The following is an 18,001-nucleotide window of genomic DNA, read 5'->3' as shown; positions in this document are numbered from 1 at the left end:
TTCTCTTCTTGGCATCCTCTATCAACACTCAGCCTTCTAACCTGATGTCATAAAGAAAACAATGAGCTACGTTGTTTTTAGCACTAGCAAGACCTTGCTCGCTGGTTGTGTTAGATATCAGCAGGTCACTAACAGTGGTATGTAGCTGTTGCAGAAGATTAGCCACCCACCAAAAACATGCTGCCACAATAAGTGCTCAACATGCTCGATTGGAACACGTCTGTTTCTATATTATTCCCATTAGAAGTTGGTATATTATCTGAATGATTTCTAATCGGTTAATTTATGGTAGTATGCTGTTATTTTTGAATAGGCCTTCTGTTTCCATTAATTGTGACCTTTATACGTGACATGTGATGCACACACAAAATAAACTTGTTGAAATTATTTCCTTTCAGGGTTACATTGTGTCATAAAAGTGCACAAATCTGTGTCTCTGCCTTTAACACTACAGGGGTTGGACAATGAAACTGAAACACCTGGTTTTAGACCACAATAATTTATTAGTATGGTGTAGGGCCTCCTTTTGCGGCCAATACAGCATCAATTCGTCTTGGGAATGACATATACAAGTCCTGCACAGTGGTCAGAGGGATTTTAAGCCATTCTTCTTGCAGGATAGTGGCCAGGTCACTACGTGATACTGGTGGAGGAAAACATTTCCTGACTCGCTCCTCCAAAACACCCCAAAGTGGCTCAATAATATTTAGATCTGGTGACTGTGCAGACCATGGGAGATGTTCAACTTCACTTTCATGTTCATCAAACCAATCTTTCACCAGTCTTGCTGTGTGTATTGGTGCATTGTCATCCTGATACACGGCACCGCCTTCAGGATACAATGTTTGAACCATTGGATGCACATGGTCCTCAAGAATGGTTCGGTAGTCCTTGGCAGTGACGCGCCCATCTAGCACAAGTATTGGGCCAAGGGAATGCCATGATATGGCAGCCCAAACCATCACTGATCCACCCCCATGCTTCACTCTGGGCATGCAACAGTCTGGGTGGTACGCTTCTTTGGGGCTTCTCCATACAGTAACTCTCCCGGATGTGGGGAAAACAGTAAAGGTGGACTCATCAGAGAACAATACATGTTTCACATTGTCTACAGCCCAAGATTGGCGCTCCTTGCACCATTGAAACCGACGTTTGGCATTGGCATGAGTGATCAAAGGTTTGGCTATAGCAGCCCGGCTGTGTATATTGACCCTGTGGAGCTCCTGACGGACAGTTCTGGTGGAAACAGGAGAGTTGAGGTGCACATTTAATTCTGCCGTGATTTGGGCAGCCGTGGTTTTATGTTTTTTGGATACAATCCGGGTTAGCACCCGAACATCCCTTTCAGACAGCTTCCTCTTGCGTCCACAGTTAATCCTGTTGGATGTGGTTCGTCCTTCTTGGTGGTATGCTGACATTACCCTGGATACCGTGGCTCTTGATACATCACAAAGACTTGCTGTCTTGGTCACAGATGCACCAGCAAGACGTGCACCAACAATTTGTCCTCTTTTGAACTCTGGTATGTCACCCATAATGTTGTGTGCATTTCAATATTTTGAGCATAACTGTGCTCTTTCCCTGCTAATTGAACCTTCACACTCTGCTCTTACTGGTGCAATGTGCAATCAATGAAGACTGACTACCAGGCTGGTCCAATTTAGCCATGAAACCTCCCACACTAAAATGACAGGTGTTTCAGTTTCATTGTCCAACCCCTGTACTTCAGCATCAGCTTGGGAGCTGAAGAACATACCCTCTCTGGTCACTTCTGTTGCAAAGGGAACATTTAGAAACTTTTTGTGCTGATTCTTACCTCCATCTCAATTCATTCATAAATACATTCATGGTTCCCCTTATTTTGAAAGATTTACTTTTTTTATCATCCTCAGACCTTCATCTCACTTTGCAATTACAATTCAGGACGGCTGTCACCTTGGCCTCAGCTAGCTGGAACTGCAGAGGTGTTTAGAGCTGAAGTATCATTAGCGCTGACATTATCAGCTGCCACCTCACAGGCTCTGAACTATAAAGCGTGCTGGTGTTCAAAGACTCTGCATTCATAAACAGATTTGTGGGAAAGGTGGAGCTGGCAGTGTTGGAGAAAAAAACAGTTTGAAAAAGATTAGGTGATGGTAACAAGTGACAGGGCTGCAAAAAAAAAAAAAAAAAAATCAACTAAAAGTTTTTAAATGTTTTTCATTTTAGAGTTTTGAAGTTGGACCGGGAAACAAATGTATTTTATCCATATCTGAGTATGAGTTTTCACATTTCCAGTAACAAATCTTTGATCAGATTATGGTAGGCAAAGGATGAAAGCATCTAAAACGTTTCAGGCTCTGGTTTCATCCTATGCTCTATATTTACTAGAAAGGGTATACTGTTAAAGTCATAGTAGGATATCAATAAAAAACTAAATGTTGCTCATGCACGCTTAAATCTGGCTTTTATGGAAGAGATTGTTGAAAGAAAAGAGATTGTTGAAAGAAAGCCATAGTAAGTCCCGTTTACAGTTTGGCACTTTATGGAACAATCCACTCTGGTCAGATGAGACTACATTTTACCTTTTAGCCTACATGCACTCTATGTTGCAGAAAACTCAAACTGCATATTACTGAACACACTATCCCTTAAAGTGAAATGTGCTGATGCCAGCATCATACTGTGGGGATGCTTTGCTTCAGAGACAGAGAAGCTGGTCAGACTTGATGGGAAGATGGATAATGCTAATACACGGCGGTGTATTAGCATTATCCATCAGAATAGTGTGTTAGAATGGCCCAGTCAAAGCCTAAACCTAAATTTAATTGAGATTTGTTGCAAGACTTGAAAATCTGATGTCCATAGGTACTTTCTATTCACTTTGACTGAGCTTGGACTATTTAAGAAAGAATAATTACCTTTCTAGATCATGAAACATAGACATACACAAAGACTTGCAGCTGTGTTTGGAAAGAAAAGCTGGTTCTACGAAGTAATAGCTCAGCACTGCTGAACCCACTGTTCAGATTTTAATTGCAGAAAATGTGCAAATGCTATATATCTATATATATTGATCTATGTATTTTTTCATATATATAGATCTATAAATATCTATATAATATTTTCCTTCCTCTTCACAATCATACACTACTTTGTGTTTTTCTATCACTTAACATTCAAACGAAAACACATTGAAGTTTGTGGCTATGATGTGCGAATAAGTTTTAAAATGAATTAAATAAATGGGAAAAGGGGTTCAAGGAATGTGAATGTTTTTGCAAGCCACTGTATCTTTTGCAACAACTAAATAGGCATTTTGTTTTTTTTCATAACAGACAGAAAGCTATTTAAAACTGCAGCTGTGTGTGGAAGTGTGCACAGTAGCAGGACCGCTTGTATGTACCTGCATGAAGCCACCACAGCTGTGAGACAAAAGTAGGATTATCAGATTTAAATGGATTAGAAGGTCTAAAAGAAAACTTAGGACCACAGGACATCAAAGACACACTGTGATGTGTGCACACACAAATACACGTAATATTTTCTTTTTGTAGGGTTTTTTTTTTAGTGTAATGTCACAAACTGTTTGTTCCTATAATTGTCTCTGAACAACCCACAAAAGCCAGAGCAGCTGACAGATATCAAAGCAAAGAAGGATGAAGGAAACAGACAGGGAGAGAGAGTGAGATTACTGTGGAGAGCAGAAGTAAAAATCCATCTGACTTGAAATGGTGCAAGATTATCACTGACAGAACAACTTCTGTTTATGTGACTCATGAGACTAAAGATATTTTGGTGGAATGCTGTTTTCTCCAGCAATGACAAAATAGCTTGGTCTGGTCTTTAAAAGCTTGTCTTGTTTCCCACAAAAATATTCAGGTAGTGACTTCCTTGAAAGAACAGGTTAAAGTAATTTTAAAATCTGAAGTCTTACATATAAAGAAGGGAAAATTAAATCTAGTAGTTTTTATCCATGGTATGAGTACCACTTGTGGAACGTTGTTCATGTTCCTGGATGTCTCAGCCTCTCAGCTTCAACAGAGGCAGATAAAGTACTGATGCACCCATGTGGCTTTGCACTCAAACATCGTTGAGTGTTTTATCTACCTCCTGAATTAAACTATATTTTTTTACAATGTTACACATACAGTTTAAATAGGATTGCCTAAATTTGTTATCTTTGGTAAATGTCAGTTTACCTCTGTTAGGTTAATGCTGAAAAAAATCATTCACAGGTATGATCACCATGAGAATGTCCAGCCATGATATACAGGAAAGAGATGTGTTCTGTGCCACAGAGATGAAGTTCTTCTGGTGTGAAATGTGCAAATCAACCCCAAAATAAAAGCAAAAGAGCTTGGCAAGAAGTGTGAGCTAAAAATAGTAAGAAAGTATCTTCATCCACATCCATCCATTATCTTGTTCCAACAGGCTGAAAGCCACACAGAAAGAAGCAGCCATTACTCCTAAAGCAACATAAAAAGCCAGATTACAGTTTGCAAATGGACAAGGTCAAGTAATTTGAAGAGATGTAGTGTGCTCTGATAAACACTTCTGAAATGGTTACAGCATTCTGATTCAGTTAGACCAGTTCTGTCAGGAGGAATGTGCCAAACGTCTAGCAAACTATTGTGTAAAGCTACCCAAACTGCTTGATCCAAGTCATGCAGTTTTAAAGGCAGTACTACCAGTAAATAATATGCTGCATGTAAACATTTGAATTTTAGGAACGTAAAACAAATCTGAAAAATTCACTCTGTCAATATTTTGGCATTTAGCAAATAAAATAATTTTGGCAATCCTGGCTGACATAAAACAAAAAAATTGGAGTCTGATTTAAGGTTAGTGATTAAAAAAAAGGGTTGTCTTTTTATACAGTGAATGTCAACATCTGGTTTCAGCTTTATAATGTACACTCACCGGCCACTTTATTAGGTACACCTGTCCAACAGCTCCTTAACGCAAATTTCTAGCCCATCACATGGCAACAACTCAATGCATTTAAGCATGTAGACATGATCAAGATGATCTGCTGCAGTTCAAACCGAGCATCAGAACGGGGAAGATAGGTGATTTAAGTGACTTTGAACGTGGCATGGTTGTTGGTGCCAGACGGGCTGGTCTGAGTATTTCAGAAACTGCTACAATTCACACAGGCTCAACAAAATTGGACAATAGAAGATACAAAAAACGTTGCCTGGTCTCGATTTCTGCTGCGACATTCGGATGGTAGGGTCAGAATTTGACGTCGACAACATGAAAACATGGATCCATCCTGCCTTGTATCAATGGTTCAGGCTGGTGGTGGTGGTGTAATGGTGTGGGGATATTTTCTTGGCACACTTTGGGCCCCCCTAGTACCAATTGAGCATCGTGTGAACGCCACAGTCTACCTGAGTATTATTGCTGACCATGTCCATCCCTTTATGACCACAGTGTACCCATCTTCTGATGGTTACTTCCAGCAGGATATAGCGCCATGTCATAAAGCACGAATCATCTCAGACTGCTTTCTTGAACATAACAATGAGTTCACTGTACTCAAATGGCCTCCATAGTCACCAGATCTCAATCCAATAGAGCACCTTTGGGATGAGGTGGAACGGGAGATTCGCATCATGAATGTGCAGCTGACAAATCTGCAGCATCTGTGTGATGCTATCATGTCAATATGGACCAAACTCTCTGAGGAATGTTTCCAGTACCTTGTTGGATTTATGCCACGAAGGATTAAGGCAGTTCTGAAGGCCAAAGGGGGTCCAACCCGGTACTAGCAAGGTGTACCTAATAAAGTGACCAGTGAGTGTACATGTAATTGTTAAATAACAAAGCATTGTACTCTACATATAAAACTGCTACATAAAATAAATTTTCTCCAATTTATGTTAACATATTTAATTTCCAACTTGTTGCTTCGGCTTGGAGGAAGGTATTGTGAAATCCTGGTGGTTGAATTGGTGGTCACTGATATCTCAAAATATACTGAAACCAGGTGACGTGTGGATAGTGTTGGAGTTTCTCTGTGATCCCAGGCATGGCAGCAGGTTGCAATGGCGAGATTATACTTTGAGAGAAGAGCACCAGAACTCACAAGTTTAAACAGAAAATGTATGGAGTAGACCAGTGTAGAGGTTCAGTGCAATCACAGGAGCCCCCTTGGCCTGCCATGCCTACATCTGAGAAAAAACATGAACAGACAGGAAGCATGTGAAAGCAATAATTCTGAAACTCCTCTGGCTTGGTAAAATTAGAGCCAGCACGCAAAGTCTTGACGGTTTTGAAGCCCAACTGTTGTATAGAGACCACTGTTTTGAGAACAATGGATTCCACACACAACATGTCATGTCTTAGATTTATTTAAACAACTGCTTTTTAACTGGGTACTCCTAAGCAAAATAGCGCATTACTGAACCTGTTGCTTTTTCACTAAAACAATGTTGTTGTTTTTTCCAATTACAACTTCAAATCAAAGAAGAGGCAGATGTAAAAAAAGATTATCCCTTTTTGAGATAAATATATAATCCGACTCTTTACACAGTGCCAGGTCATATTTTTAAGTGCCTCTAGACAGGATAACATGCATGTTAACACAGTAGACTTTCCCAGAAAGCTTTTATCAGTCCATTGGTGTCGTCTCTGCAACCATTTCTGCTTTCTCTTAGGCTGCCTTATTTTTTTGGTTCTCGGTGACCCTGCAGAAAAAAGGTTTTCAAGGGAAAAGCTTAAAATCTGTGTTACAGGGAATGAAAAAAATTATACTCTTAAAACCACGTCTACATTTGTTCTTTCTGTTTACATAAAAGCTAGCATTAACACTGCTATAACACTAGCTGCTACAGGAAGCTAATAAGGTAACTGTTTAAAACTTCCACCTGCCATTACTTCAAAACTTTTTCATTTGTTTATGCGCCCTCTAATTTTTGTCATGGGGAAACCAATTAGACACAGTTCAGTGAGTGACATTGTTTTAATAAAATAAAAAATAATCACCATGACAAATAATACTGCTACTGAAACGTTTCTAAGGGGGAAAGAAGTTGATTTCATGTATGCTGAGACTTTTGATAATCTTTAAAATAAAATTGGTGATTTTATTTACAAGCAATTTAAATTTTGACCATCCTCTGTGACATGAAAACGTTAAAACACCAAAGTGATTTGAGGCACCTTTTGTCTGCACTATTGTAAAGGAAATGAATCTATGACTGAGTCAAACCTGACTGAAGCCAGCTGTTACCTGCAGCTTGAAGTCACTGCTTAAATCATTCAGATCACTACTGAACCATAGATTCACTCACTCACTGAGTGACTCTTCTCATTGGCCAACTGCTGCTTCACAGCGGGGGGTGGGTGTTGAGGGGTTCCCTGGAGGGGGAGAAAATAAAATCTTCTCATCGCCATGGCTACAGGGACAGGGGATGACAGCGACAGCATTAATTATTTTAGCATCAGAGGCGATGGATGCTGATGCCTGGTGGGCCTGCAGTGAGGGCCAATAGTAATTAACCACTGCCTGCTCTCACGTGTCACTTCCTGTGTCCCGGGTGTGTAGGCAGGGGGTTGTGATGTTCTGTAATTACTGTGTTTTCAATTTTTTATCTTTGCTCTTACTATTTTGATTACTGCTTCGGTAAAATCATTTATGTACAAGCTTGGATGTAGTTTTATTTATTATTATTCTTATTAGACATATCTTTTCATATTTTCCTTTAACTTTTTGTGGTCTGGTTATTAGACATAAATAATGTACCCTTTTGAACATGGACAGCTTGGCTCTGAGCCTAATTGCACTTTATGCTGCTACTTGTGCTACAGTGCTACTCTATTGAGAGACAGTGCAAAAACAGTAAGAATGTTGCACTGTATTGTTTCTTGGTCACTGTGCCATATCTGTGAGCATTATCTTGCGTGTATTTTTGACCGAGGATACCCTAAAGGCCCCACAGCTGTCCGAATGTTCAGACATATGACACTAGAAACCCTCTTGATGTTAATTATTTATCATCTCAGTAGTTCACTCAATAAAATCCATGCATTTAGATGCAAATTAGACATTAAAATGGATTATATCAATTAGACCTGATATTACAACTAAATGTCAAATAAATACCCAATCTTAACCAGCATGGAATCTGTCCTTAAAAGCCTGATCTCACCACTATGCACCTTTTTACAATGTTTTTTGTGTTTATAGCTATAGAATATGATGACACTTGTCATCAACCATGACACATGAAACAATGAAAGATAATTATGAAACTGATTCAAAAATAGTGGAACATGGTCCTCAGGTCGCCATAAGGGGAGACAAGGTAAACACAGTTAAATACAGGTCCTTCTCAAAATATTAGCATATTGTGATAAAGTTCATTATTTTCCATAATGTCATGATGAAAATTTAACATTCATATATTTTAGATTCATTGCACACTAACTGAAATATTTCAGGTCTTTTATTGTCTTAATACAGATGATTTTGGCATACAGCTCATGAAAACCCAAAATTCCTATCTCACAAAATTAGCATATTTCATCCGACCAATAAAAGAAAAGTGTTTTTAATACAAAAAACGTCAACCTTCAAATAATCATGTACAGTTATGCACTCAATACTTGGACGGGAATCCTTATGGCAGAAATTACTGCTTCAATGCGGCGTGGCACGGAGGCAATCAGCCTGTGGCACTGCTGAGGTCTTATGGAGGCCCAGGATGCTTCGATAGCGGCCTTTAGCTCATCCAGAGTGTTGGGTCTTGAGTCTCTCAACGTTCTCTTCACAATATCCCACAGATTCTCTATGGGGTTCAGGTCAGGAGTGTTGGCAGGCCAATTGAGCACAGTGATACCATGGTCAGTAAACCATTTACCAGTGGTTTTGGCACTGTGAGCAGGTGCCAGGTCGTGCTGAAAAATGAAATCTTCATCTCCATAAAGCTTTTCAGCAGATGGAAGCATGAAGTGCTCCAAAATCTCCTGATAGCTAGCTGCATTGACCCTGTCCTTGATAAAACACAGTGGACGAACACCAGCAGCTGACACGGCACCCCAGACCATCACTGACTGTGGGTACTTGACACTGGACTTCTGGCATTTTGGCATTTCCTTCTCCCCAGTCTTCCTCCAGACTCTGGCACCTTGATTTCCGAATGACATGCAGAATTTGCTTTCATCCGAAAAAAGTACTTTGGACCACTGAGCAACAGTCCAGTGCTGCTTCTCTGTAGCCCAGGTCAGGCACTTTTGCCGCTGTTTCTGGTTCAAAAGTGGCTTGACCTGGGGAATGCGGCACCTGTAGCCCATTTCCTGCACACGCCTGTGCACGGTGGCTCTGGATGTTTCTACTCCAGACTCAGTCCACTGCTTCCGCAGGTCCCCCAAGGTCTGGAATCGGCCCTTCTCCACAATCTTCCTCAGGTCCCCCAAGGTCTGGAATCGGCCCTTCTCCACAATCTTCCTCAGGGTCCGGTCACCTCTTCTCGTTGTGCAGCGTTTTCTGCCACACTTTTTCCTTCCCACAGACTTCCCACTGAGGTGCCTTGATACAGCACTCTGGGAACAGCCTATTCGTTCAGAAATTTCTTTATGTCTTACCCTCTTGCTTGAGGGTGTCAATAGTGGCCTTCTGGACAGCAGTCAGGTCGGCAGTCTTACCCATGATTGGGGTTTTGAGTGATGAACCAGGCTGGGAGTTTTAAAGGCCTCAGGAATCTTTTGCAGGTGTTTAGAGTTAACTCGTTGATTCAGATGATTAGGTTCATAGCTCGTTTAGAGACCCTTTTAATGATATGCTAATTTTGTGAGATAGGAATTTTGGGTTTTCATGAGCTGTATGCCAAAATCATCCGTATTAAGACAATAAAAGACCTGAAATATTTCAGTTAGTGTGCAATGAATCTAAAATATATGAATGTTAAATTTTCATCATGACATTATGGAAAATAATGAACTTTATCACAATATGCTAATATTTTGAGAAGGACCTGTAATTCCTTCCCACAGTTAAGATGGCAAGAAGGAGGATATGTGGTACTACCTTTAGATATGTTTGGCTTTCTTCTCTACATGAAATTCCCTTGTTTGTTTTACATAGCCAGAGCACTAATTGTTTAACTACATTCTACAGCCAAAATATGCCCAGAATATTTATTGTACAGGGGTCGAACAGTGGATAAATCTGGCAACCTTTTTCAGTTTAAGGTCTGATGAAGTTATTAAGGTCTTTAAAACAATCTGACGTAATGTAAGATTATGAATTAATGATGAGCTATGAGTAATTGCATGTGCAAAATGTAAATAGGCCTACCTGTGCGAAAGTGCATGTAAAAGCTCTTGAATCATACATATTTTTCGGTCAGTGGTGACATGTGATGACACTGGTGTTTTACTCTCTTGTGAAAAGCTTAGCTTGTTTTTTCCAGTAAAGGGATGAGATCATTCACCCAACAGAGAACTGTTGCTCCTCTCCACCATGTTTTATTCAGAGATGACATCATGCTGCTGGAAGACTTTTGGATCCCTCTTCAGCGAAGGTCATGTGGTGGAGAGATACAAGCCAAAAGCGAAAAAAAGAAAAAATGCATAGTGATAAATGGCCAAAACATCTCAACATATTTTTATACAGCTTAGTATTTGTTATTTGTTGCTTCTCTCCAAGCTTGATCCAGAAATGTTCTCACACATTCTGTATCCACCCACACACATACTGAACACACACACTCTACTACCAACAGCTATGAGCTTCCTACATAGACAAACAATGTTGATGCACATGCCGAGTTGCCCCACAGAAACTCTTAGTGCTGTCTGAAATCTTCCAAACAGCTTTCCGCCCACCCACCTCCTGTCTGTAATCCGTCGTTCCATCTCTCCGTAAATCTTAAAGTCCAGTAAGGCTTCATTTGTTCACTTTTTTCGATTCTAGCTTGTCTTCTCGTTGTATGGTGGTGAAATTGCATGTCTTACTTTGAAATAAAATCTTGTGGAAAACAATGCCAGGTTAATTAGTGTATCTCAACTTGGTAAAAGGTGAGGAAGAGTGGAGGGGGTAAAGGCTCTGATATCAAATGGCTATAAGGACAACCCATTTCCCTATTCTGTTCTTCTATGATGTTTGTTTAAAGTCAAAGAAAAGCAGTAAGTCTACAAACATGGTTAGTTGTAGGTGTTCCTGTGGAGCAAAATTGAGTGTGCTGTGTTGTCGCAGACATGATTTTAGATGAAGAAAAACAGAAATGTTTTTACACTTGATTCGATATTAATGCCAAGTCCACTTTACACTGATACTGCATCTATTAACTCAAACTGAACACTACAGATAATATTGATCTTACTTGCTAGTTCCCTCCTTGAATTAGGTTATATAAGTAGGGTCGCCACATTTTAAGAGGAAGAATGAAGGATACCTACCAGAGCTGGTCTTATTGTTGCTCCTATTGAGACAATTACCACACATAACAGCAGGGGTTTAACATAACTGAAGTCATTGTCTCAAGAAAGTATAATGAGTCATGTTTAATATTTGAAGTGCTTTGTTACCAGTGAACATCAAGTTAAACTAAAAGTGAAACCTTTATAGCATCAAGCTTTAACTGGTACATTTTTGTTAATGGATAATGTTTAAAAGCATAAACTTTACAATATAAACAGTTAACGCGTAATTAGGGATGGGTACCGAATTTGGTACTTTTATAGGTACTGACAGAATTTTGTCGGTACTACAGCGTACCGATTCACATAAAATCCAATCGTAAGATGTTTCGGTACGAAAAAACATATTATTGTGACACTGAGGGAGTGGAAGAGTCGGCGATTTTCCATCCCGGACATGAACACAGCATTGCACGCACAAGAGCGTAATGACGTCAGTAGCCGCTGGTTCCATCAACAAAGCATTGCTGATAGAAAGCCGTCAAAAGTATGGCTCCCCTTTTCAAATGTGATGCAGATTACGCTCTGTGACGGCCCTTCTCTTTTAATAGGCATGATTTGTTTTGAATATTGTCTCTTATGTTATGTTTCTTTTCTTTTTCATGAGGTGCACCTGAAGCGTCAGCCCGCAGGATCCGCTAGGGCCCAGCGCGTCCTGTTTATGAAAGAGCTGCGCTTCCATGTGTGAGAGCGGGGAATTTCTGCTCCGCCCTGCTTCTGCCACCTGGTCCACACTGCAGCCACGCCAGCTGCTGTGGGCTGAAATCTCGCCTACCTTATTAAGAGATTATTGCAACTTCAACACTGCATAACATTTCAGAGTTCGTTCATGGCACGCATCCGCATGCATCTATATTAGTTAAACTTATATACTGATTACACGCACACAGATGATCAATTATTGTTTTGTTTTGGCTAAGAAAGAGCTTAACTGGTTACACCCGTGTCTCCCAGTGCTTTTGCTATGGCTAAAAGATCGAAGCTGTAACACGCTCACTGCAATATTTGTGACGTGAAGTGAAAGGTCAGTGGCAGGAATACTTCTAATCTGAGGAAGCACCTGGTTAAGCACCAGATTTTTCTCAAGGCTGAGGAGAGTTTTCACCAGCCTCAGATCTACGGCTACAACTCCTGCATTCAGCACCGTTAGCATGCCTGTGACTCGTCTACAGCCAGAAACATGACTGGGTTTTAATTTGTGCAATATTACGAAAAAACACAGCGTAATCAGTTAAGGGTTTTAATGTTGAAGAAATGTTTCAAACAACCGAGATGTTGAATATACAGACAGCTGGATGTTGTTTTGAAATATTCTTTAAAGTTTATATATTGAGAAATAAATGTTAATTTGAAAATTTTTGAAATTTTATTATTAAACAAATTAACATTTATTTCCACATTAACACACACAAAGTACCGAAAACTGGTACTGTTGAGTACCAGTATCAATTCCCAGGTACCGGTACCATATCGTTTAAAATGTGAAAGGCACCCATCCCTACACATGATGTTAAATAATATGAATAAAACAAAATAACTGACAGTGTGTACCCATTTGCTTTTTGTAGTTTTTTGGTTATTTCATAGGACTGTCATTGTATTCGAAATAGCTCTGACCCACATACAAATCACTGGAGACCACTGGTTTGATCTGGGAGACATGGAAGGTAGGATGGAAACGAAGATTTGGAGGCGAAGACGAACAGCAGATGGACTAATTACCGTCTCGATCTCATAGGGACCAATGAAACGAGACGAAAGCTTCCTTGACATGGACTTAAGGGGCACATCACGTGCCGACAACCAAACTTTTTGTCCAGGCTGATACTCCAGTGCAGGTCTGCGTTTGCGATCAGCAGTGCGATGGAGCCTCTGGACAGTTCAGTTCCAAATGGTCTTACAGCGGCGGACATGTTGGTGGATGGATGACACAGTGATTTCTCTTTCATCAGCAGCAAACAGGGGTGGCAGATAACCCAGTGAGGCCTCAAATGGTGAACGTCCAGTGGCAGAGAAAATGTGTGAATTTAAGGCATGCTCCACCCAAGGTAGATATGCGTACCAGTCAGAAGGGTTAGTGGACGTGAGACATCGTAGGGTTGATTCTAGCTGCTGATTTAATCTTTCGGTCTGACCATTACACTGTGGGTGGTAACCTGAAGTCAATGAAACCCTGGCTCCGAGAGCTAAACAAAACTGTTTTCAAAACTGGGCTTCAGTCAGATAAGATGTCCAGTGGTATTCCATGGAGACGAAAAACATGTTTAGTGAGAAATTTGGCAGTTTGAGGGGCTGAAGGAAGTTTTCTGAGGGGGATGAGATGACACGATATAGAAAAACGGTCCACAATAGTGAGAATAGTTGTCACACCTGAGGAGAGGGGAAGACCAGCAACAAAATACAAAGCTATGTGAGACCAGGGACGACTTGGGATGCTTAGAGGTTAGAGAAGACCTGCAGGAGACTGGTTGCAAGACTTATTCCTAGCACAAGTGGCACAAGACTGAACAAATTCCTTCACATCTTTATGTAATGATGGCCACCAAAACCTCCTTTGAACCAATGCAATAGTTCTACTAACACCTGGATGAGCCAAAAACCTTGCTGTGTGTAGCCAATTGATTAATCGAGCTCGTACTGTGTATGGGACGTAGACACGGTTAGGTGGTCCATTACCAGGATCTGGCTCCTGTAGTTGAGCCCTTAATACCGTCTCCTCAATCTCCCATCTGAGTGCCCTGGTATGATGGGTGCAGGTTCCCTCACCGAATCGTCTGTGTCGAATTGTCTGGAGAGGGCATCAGGCTTAGTATTCTTTGGTCCGGGCATGAAAGAAATACATAAGTCGAAACGAGAAAAAAATTAGGACCAGCCAGACTGACGTGGGTTTAGTCTTTTGGCTGACTGTAGGTAGGCCAGGTTTTGTGATCCCTCCAGACTTGGATGGGATGTTTGGCCCCCTCAAGCCAGTGGCGCCACTCCTTGAGGGCCAATTTTATCCCCAGGAGTTCTCTGTCACCGACGTCATAGTTCCTCTCCGTATTGCTGAACCTGCGAGAAAAGAAAGCACAAGGATGAAGTCTCCCATCTTCAGAGTTTTGCAACAGCACCGATCCGACCCCAATGTCTGAGGCGTCGACTTCTAGGATAAATTGTCTTGAGGAATCCGGATGGACCAAGATGGGGGCACGAGATAACATCTCCTTGAGATCACAAAAGGCTGCTTCGGATGACCAGGAAAAAGATATCTTAGAAGAAGTCAGAGCTGTTAGAGGTGCAGCAATCAGACTATAGCCCTTGATGAAATGTCTGTAAAAATTGGCAAATCCCAAAAAACGCTGCAAAGACCTGCGTGAGTGCAGCAACGGCCATTCTAGTACAGCTCTGATTTTCTCTGGATCTGAACATACCTGTCCACCCTCAAGGATGTAGCCCAGGAAAGTGACTGATGACTGGTGAAACTCACACTTCTCGGCTTTTACAAACAGGCGGTTCTCCAGGAGACGTTGAAGAATTTGGCGAACGTGTTTGCAATGCTCCTTCATATTCTTAGAGTAAATCAGTATATCATCTAAGTATACGGACAAAAATTTTCAAAAAATCCCTGAGAATGTCGTCGACCAAAGCTTGAAAAACCGCAGGAGCATTACACAGTCCAAAGGGCATGACCAAATACTCAAAATGACCCAACAGCGTCTTAAATGCCGTCTTCCACTAATCCCCCTGGCGGATCCTGACCAAGTGGTAAGCGATTCGAAGATCTCATTTAGAAAAAACCATGGCACCATAAACGGGTTCAAAGGCAGAGGCGATGAGGGGAAGTGGGTACTTAATGGTGATCTGATTTAAACCCCTATAGTCTATACAGGGACACAATGAACCATCCTTCTTCCCTACAAAAAAACCCCCGCCCCTAGTGGTGATGAGGAAGGCCAAATAATACCTGCTGATAAGGAATCATTTATATAATCTTCCATTGACTTCTGTTCAGGACGTGAAATGTTGTAGAGTCTGCTAGAGGGCAGAGGTGCGCCGGGAAGAAGATTAATTGCACAATCATAGGGTGTGTGAGGAGGTAAGGATAGAGCTTAATTCTTGCTAAACACTCCCTTGAGATCATGGTATTCTAGAGGTACCTGAGTCAAATCAATCCTCTCGCCCTCACTGCTAGCCTGTGGAGGCGGATTAAATGCAAAAGCTGATCTTAGACAAGATGAATGGCAGTCAGCAGACCAGTCAGGACTCTATGTGACACTTTGACCAGTCTAAATGTGGATTATGTTGCTGTAACCAAGGAAATTCTAAAACTAGAAAACCTTGAGATACTGGAAACACAAAAAAGGATGTATTTTCTCTATGATTGCCAGATAACAATAGTTCCACTGGTTTAGTTCGTTGAGTTATCTGTTGTAGTCTCTTTCCGTCTAAAGCTAAAACTGAATGTGGTGATTCAAGGGATTCCACTTCTATACGAGCCTGGCTTACTAATTCTAAATCTATAAGATTCTGTTCGCAGCCGGAGTCTATAAGTGCAGATACAGTCAATGTACGCTTACCCACTAAAAGAGTCGCCGGTAAGCTGAATCTGGGGGCTTTACAAATCTGAGCTTGGTCCACTAACCCCACCTTCAAAGCCGGCGGACCCTGTCTTTTAACGGCCCAGGACAGGCTGCTACGAAATGATCTGCGGAACCACAGGAAAAACACTGCTTAGATTCTCTGCGTCTTTGTCTCTCTTCAAAAGATAAGCGGGTACCTCCTAACAGCATGGGCTCAGGTTCAGTAACTGATTGCTGGGGTGAGGCCTTGACAACGGGTGGAGGATTACTCCTTAACTGGGGATGATAATATGTCCTTTCTGCTCGGGCTCTCTTTCTTTCTCTTATTCTGTTATCTATCCTGGTTGCTAATGAAATAACCTCATTTAAGGTAGGAGGCTCCTCGACCATAGTTAATTCATTTTTTAGTGGATCGTCTAAGGCATGCAAAAAGGTAGTTTTTAGAGCTTCATTATTCCAGCCAGATGTAGCTGCCAACGTATGGAATTCAATTGAAAACTTTGTAATGGGTCTGTGACGTTGCTTTAAGGCCCTCAACTGTCGGCCAGCACTGGATTTGTCTAATACAGGCAAAAATGTATTTCTAAATTATTTAACGAAGTCATCAAAAGTACAACCAAACTCCCTGCAATCAGGGAACCGGGCTTCAGCCCACTGCAAAGCTTTGCCGGTCAGTAATCCAATAATATATGAAATCTTTACATTATCATGGGGGACAGAGTGGGGGGATCGATTAAACACCAAAGAACACTGAAGCAAAAAAAACCTGCAATTCCCTGCCTCACCAGAGAATTTCTCCGGATTAGGGGATGTGACGTCACGAAAATGGGGTGACGGTAAGGATTCCGGAAACGCAGTAGCGCCATCTGCTGGAGTGGTGGATGAAGTACCTAGCGTTTGTTGCAACATGGTGGCGATCTGTTCTAACTGTTGATTGGTTTGACGTTGCTGTTCTCTAAAGGAACGGAGAGAGGAATCATGAAATTGAATCTGGTTAGCATGTTCAGAGAGAGTCCAACTGAGTGCTTCTGCTGGGTCTTGTTGGCGAGTGTTCTGTCATTGTATTCGAAATAGCTCTGACCCGCAAACAGAGAACACTCAGGAGGATCAAGTAAAATAAAGACTTTTATTGATGATGAAATCAGGAACGGAACGGACGAAAATCTCACTGTAGGGAGAGAAGTGAAGAGAATGGATGAGTACGGGTAACGGAAGGAAAAACGAAACTAAGAACAAATAATTAACATGATTCTGAGATTGGCTTACTGAGTAATGGTGGTCAGGTCGCCAGGGGGAATGAGATTCAGGATCCAGGTCTTAAGCAGGGATATCCGTAGAGAGTTCACTTGGTGCGGTTCTGTGTGAGCTTAGAACAAAGGAATTAGTTCGATGTGCGGTGGCTTACGTTGGAGGGTGAACAGGGTACGCTTGTGGCTTGGCTCAGAAGACGAAGAGAACAGGAAGCTGTCAGCTTCATGCGAACCTAAACGAAGGCAGATGACAGGATAGGAATCCACAGAACCTAGACGGGCTTGATCATCCAGAATAACTTCTAGTGATCTTACCTCTAACACCGAGGCTTCAAAGCACGTTTCAAACTCGACAGGGTAGTTATGGTGAAGCAGTGGGCTGGAGCTTGATTCACGTGACGTCACTGATCACGTGTGAACCACTTCACTGCTTCATTCAGACCGAGTCAGCTGACTGCTTCGAGTTGACTGGCGGAGTTTCAAGCATTTGGTGCGATTCAGTGTATTTAAGATGCTCTCAAGTCCCGGTTCACATCCCTGTTCTACACATATTATACGTTACGAACAGCTCTCGTATTTGGAGTTTTGGTGGATTATTCTATCTAGGAAGCGTTCCCAAATGTGGGAATATTTTTGATTTGGTGCCACCTAATAAGGTAAGGTATGTTCAAAGTGTTTATTAGAAAGCCTATAGCCTATACTATGCAGTAGTGTTATAGTTATGGTATCACGTTATGCAAGAGGTGCAGTAACTGGTTGTTATCTTGGTTTTACAGGTGCAGT

At 41.4% G+C, this 18,001-nt stretch overlaps 1 long non-coding RNA gene across 2 annotated transcripts; it reads right to left on the bottom strand.

Moving 5' to 3' along the window:
* Window positions 1-12,636: 12,636 nt before the first annotated feature.
* Window positions 12,637-17,629, bottom strand: LOC124871617. Of its 2 annotated transcripts, XR_007039054.1 has the most exons (4): window positions 17,235-17,597; window positions 16,754-16,923; window positions 15,966-16,093; window positions 12,637-14,460 (listed from the first exon to the last, which is right to left on the bottom strand). It is a non-coding gene; the product is annotated as an uncharacterized LOC124871617 (long non-coding RNA). The 2 variants fall into 2 exon arrangements; XR_007039055.1 differs by lacking the exons at window positions 12,637-14,460; window positions 15,966-16,093; window positions 16,754-16,923 and adding an exon at window positions 16,947-17,136 and having other exon boundaries at window positions 17,235-17,451; window positions 17,534-17,629.
* Between the last annotated feature and the right edge of the window lie 372 nt (window positions 17,630-18,001).

This window comes from Girardinichthys multiradiatus, chromosome 7, assembly GCF_021462225.1.
Source record: "Girardinichthys multiradiatus isolate DD_20200921_A chromosome 7, DD_fGirMul_XY1, whole genome shotgun sequence".
Lineage (NCBI taxonomy): Eukaryota > Metazoa > Chordata > Actinopteri > Cyprinodontiformes > Goodeidae > Girardinichthys > Girardinichthys multiradiatus.
This window is presented reverse-complemented; position numbering and strand designations above follow the sequence as displayed.